The sequence below is a fragment of the Phyllostomus hastatus genome, unplaced genomic scaffold, assembly GCF_019186645.2.
Source record: "Phyllostomus hastatus isolate PE091 unplaced genomic scaffold, TTU_PhHast_1.1 phas_scaffold_46, whole genome shotgun sequence".
Classification (NCBI taxonomy): domain Eukaryota; kingdom Metazoa; phylum Chordata; class Mammalia; order Chiroptera; family Phyllostomidae; genus Phyllostomus; species Phyllostomus hastatus.
In genome coordinates this window covers 43,901,844-43,906,523 of record NW_025334032.1, presented here as the reverse complement: position 1 = coordinate 43,906,523, position 4,680 = coordinate 43,901,844, and the positions used below count along the sequence as shown (strand labels likewise).

General features: G+C 62.2%; 1 long non-coding RNA gene across 1 annotated transcript; it reads right to left on the bottom strand.

Annotated features, from left to right (window-relative positions):
• Positions 1-2,185: 2,185 nt before the first annotated feature.
• On the bottom strand, positions 2,186-4,501 carry LOC123807521. Its single transcript, XR_006783662.1, has 2 exons — positions 4,245-4,501; positions 2,186-3,829 (listed from the first exon to the last, which is right to left on the bottom strand). It is a non-coding gene; the product is annotated as an uncharacterized LOC123807521 (long non-coding RNA).
• Positions 4,502-4,680: the final 179 nt, after the last annotated feature.

The window sequence follows — 4,680 nt, the reverse complement described above, 5'->3', positions numbered from 1 at the left end:
CGGGTGTCCGGGCTCCGGGCTCGCTCCCCGAGCCACCACCGTGTGTGGCTCCTGCTGGAACTCCCCCCGGGGCCGGCTCCCGCGGCCGCTGGAACCGGTCAGCACGCCCGTCGTAGCTTACATAACACACACTTGGCTGGTAGATCGGGAGGTCACCAGTCCAACGTGGGCCTCCCGGGACAGGGCACAGGGGCGCAGGCCTGGGTCCTTACGGGGCTTGGCTGGGGGGCGGTGTCCGCACCCTCCTTCCCCAGCCCCTGGAGCCGGCCCCCTCTTTTTCCTCGGCCCCCAGCCCCCCTCCATCCTCACAGCCCACCAGCGGGAGCCCCAGCTCCTGACCTCAGGCTGGGTCACCCTGAACTCTTTGTCTGCTTCCCTCCATTTCTCAGGACCCCGGAGGTCACGCTGGGCCCTCGAGACAACCCTGGAGGGTCCCGGGGCCCTCAGACGGGCAGCCCCAACTCCCCACTGCCGGGTAAACGGGCCCATTCGCAGGCCCCAGAAATTAGGTGGACACCTTGGTGGGGCGGGGGGGGGGGCATCACTCTCTCTGCCACCCTCAGTATCGGTCCTTTTCAAAAAAACCTTTTGAGGTGTTTTTCTAAACTTTAGAGTGAATCTGCCGTGGCCCCACGGCACGTGGCCGTCTTCCTCCCTGGGACCCCTCCTCACCGGAAACCTAGTTAGGGTTCCAGTGACGGGGTATTCCAGCCAGAGCCTGAGGCGGGCGGCGCATTTCACACAGCCTCACGACCGGTGACGAAAACCGAGGATCCAGTTATCACGCCGGAGGAGAGAATTCCTTTTCCTTCTACGCACGGAGAACACGCACGTTCAAACCTGACTTTGTAAACCCGTGTTCTTTTTCTTAAAGGGCTCCCCACCCCACCCGTCAGACAAGGTCCCGGCCCCACAGAGCCTGTCCCCGCGTCCCGCAGGTGAACCCGCCCCGCCTGTTGTTACCCGAGCCCACGGCACGTCCCCCGCTCCCCCGCCCCCTCCTGCGGGGCTGCGTCCGCACCCCCGTGGGCCACGCCTGCGGCGCTCTCCGGCACAGGGGCGCGCTCCGCTCTTCTTCTCCATCTGTCCCGAACTGCCTCGTCAGTGGTAAACCCCGCTCACTGCCCGCCCCGGACGCAGGGCCGTGACCTTGGGGCCTTTGTCCCGGCCTCCGCCTTCGTCCCTGGCCCCCAGCACCCCGGGGGCGGGATCCGCAGCAGGCCGACTCTGTTTGTTGGGTCGGTATTTCTCGGTGAAACCCTGACCCAGGACGGGAAGGCCAGCTGACTTCACCTGACCTTGCTTCCTCCCTGCAGAGAAGTCCCGTCCTCAGACGTCTCTAGACCCGGCACAGAGAAATGCGTCGGGTTGGTGGTCTGCCCGGGAACGGGGCCACAGCGCACGCGTGACCCGGCGCCCTGGAGAGCTGACAGCACAGGCGGCCCCACCTGCCCCCTTCTCGCTGCTGCACGGCCTCTCGTGGGTCCCTGTCACGTGTTCATGTCCCGTGTGGCCCCTCAGACGTACTGAGCCACTGTTAGTGTGGCCGCGCTTTCCTCCGACAAGGCTGCCCGTGCGGGGTGCGCCCTGCCGTCCAGGCGGGGCCCGGTCAGAGCCTCGGCACCGCGGTCTCCCGCTGGGAGTCCAGCGCCCGGCCCCGCTCGGCCCCCAGTCCACTCCCCACTCAGCCCACAAGAACCGCTTTTAAAAGATCACATGGCCTCACGTCACGTCTCTCCCTAAGACCTTTTCGTGCTTCCCAGGACCATGGGGACAGAGTCTGAAGTCACCTACTCATCCCATCGTCCCATCAGACCGCTGTCCTGGTTCTTGCCGGACCCAGCCCCCATCCTCTTCGCCTCCGCCCTACTTTCTCTTCCTTAACCTTTAACCTTCCACCTCGGCCACGGGGGTCGCTGAGGCTGAGGAACACTGCGGGCCTCAGGAGTTTCAAGGGACCCGGTTTTCAGGTGCTTAACTTGCCTAAAACTGATCTGCCTCCGAGATTCCCTGGGGCCCAGACCACCCCCTGCCCCCCTCAGCCCTCCCCCCCACCCCCGCCGGGCCCACCCCGGGTCTCGCCACCTCACCCCACCCGGAGGCGGGAAGGTGTGACCATCTTTTCTGAAGACACCCAAAGGTGACGTGGCAGTTTCTCTCCATTATGGCGCCACTGAGACAAGCGTTTCAAGTAAAACTTTATTTTTATTTACAGTAATTACACATCAGGTTATGCGATACATATTGATTAAATTATACTGCTAGGAACAGTGATGGTTCGATCCAGAAGAAATTTCCACGCAGAACCTTGATTAAACAGTCTGATCGATAAAAGGCTTTGAAGCAAAAAAGGTTTTCCATTAAGGTAAAGTCTGTGGAATGAAAATGTTTTCAAAAAGAGAAAGGGCCAATATGAAATTCTAATTGGTAGAAACGCTGAGTATTTTTAAGTGGATGCTGCTGGGTGTGAAATCACTCAGGTGTTTTGACACGCGGGGTCCATTTAACAGATTCCTGTCACTACCTCATGTTAAAATGTCGTTTACAACTCGTCAGAACTTTTGCAAGTCGACTCGGGGTAAAATAATTTTAGAGACTAAGTGAACTTGGAAAGGTGTGTGGGAAATACACGGCATTCTTCTAGGGGGCGTCTAATTGAAGAATAAAAGTGGGTGCTGCCGCAGGGCCCCCCACGGCCCGAGTCCTTCAGGTATGGCGTCCGTCCTCACCTGCCCGCGCTTCCTCCCCCTTCTCACCTGCCTGCTCCACCCTCAAGCAGCATCTCGGGTGTCACTCTGCTGGACGAGCTGAGCTGTCTTTGTCCCCAGAGCCAACCCGCTCTCCTCCTTAGTCTGCCCTCCGCTGCACCGGGAATGGCCCCTTTTCATCGACACCCACTGGCAACCGCTCACTAAGCGCAAGCGCCAGGCCCGCGCCCCTGGAGCCGGCTCCTCTCCGTGGCGCCCAGGGCCGGTGAACGCAGGCCAGCGTGGTCGCACTCGGGGAGAGCCACGGGGGTGCGGCGGGGGGAAAGGAGCGGGGCTCCATGGGGTCAGAACTGTGCACACTGAGGAAGTGGAGGCAGAGGGTGTGGAGCTTCCTGGGGTTTAGTGACAGAACGGGAGGTGACTGGGGTGTCCCAGGGTGAGGGACACAGGGACCAACGGAGCAGGTAGGGACGGGTCTGCATGTAGGAGGGACTGGGGCCCGTGGGGTGTGCAGGCCAAGACACTGCCCAGAACCTGACACCCGGGGGCGAAGAGTGATATGGGGCTGACCCACAGCACGTAACCCCTTTGCACAACCACACACATTTGTGGGCTGCGTGGACACTGGGCCTGCTTCATCTCCTCCAGCGCCTTTGCGCCTGTGGGTACCTAGATATGGTCGGCTCCAGGAGGCGGAGTCTGTTCATGCCCAGGCCTTCTTCCCTCCAAAGCCAAAGTCAGCGCTCGCGGAGCAGGGCGCCGCTTCCCCCGGAAGGCAGGGGAGACCCTCACGGACACCGTCACGCTGTGCGAACACCTGTTCCTCCAGCGGTCTCTGTTCACAGGGCTCCGTCCCCCAGGTCACCGCGATCAACCCGGTGACAGGCCCGCGTCCAGTCTAAGAACGTGGCCACCATCCTGCCCCCGATGTGCATTCCCCACTGAAACGTCTTCTGCATAAAGCTCCCGCAGGCTTCCGCTCAGAAGAAAGTTTTCGTCACTTCAGGCCTCTGGCATCCTTCGAAGTGCAACCGTCGCGGGGCAGGGTTGCAATGCGGCCACATTTCCTGAAGTCCAAGGGCGGCCGCAGGAGCCAGAGAGCCTCCGAAGTGCTGTAAGCACTACACACACAAAGGAGGCCCCGCATTAAAAAAAAAAAAAAAAAAAAATCAGGAAGAAGAGGAAGAGCCAGGCCCTCGGGAACCGCAGCGCTGGATCTGAGCCTCCTGCTCACCGGCGTGGGAAGAACTTTGTGCAAAGCCTGTCCAGCTACGCGGAAACATCTCCCCGGAGCCAAGGGGCCTAACTCTGCACCTCCCTAGTGGCGCCGGTTGGGAAGGGCCCCAGGGCACCTGCTGGGGCGAGGAAAGGAGCAGGAAGGGGGAGGGTGGAGCCTCCTTGAAAAGGTGGGTAACCGCGTCCCTAGGGATGGCCTCGCGCGGATGACCCCGGGCCAGGATTTGGCACTGATCTCACCCCTTTGTAACTCCTCCGATTCTACTTTGCCGCCCCTCCCACGGGGAGCTTGGCAAATACCTGTGGCTTGCACGAAGCCTCCTAACTGGGGAGGGCACGACTGCAGAACACGCCAGGTACGGCGCGTACCTGGGCACTCCAAAGGAGGCACCCGATGCACCCCTGGCCGTAGCCCACTGGGCGTGCCGGCGGGAGGTGGGCGTTCCCTCCAGCCTCCCGACGCCCGGAGCCCTCCTCCTGCCGGCACCCACCCTCCCCCGGCTCGGCCAGGTAGCTGCCGCTCGGATCCGCGGCTGCAGCGCGGCCGGGCTCCAGAGCATGCGCAGAGGCCGAAGCCGGCGTGGGGGCCGCGTACCCTTGGCCGTTGCACGTCAACCGTCAGCCGCAGGAGACCAATCCGGAGTCCTGTTGTTGCCGAGGGCGCCCGTCCCGACGGGGGACTATGGAAACGGGCGGCCAATCAGGAGGCCGGTTGTTGCCGCGGGGCCCCGCCCCC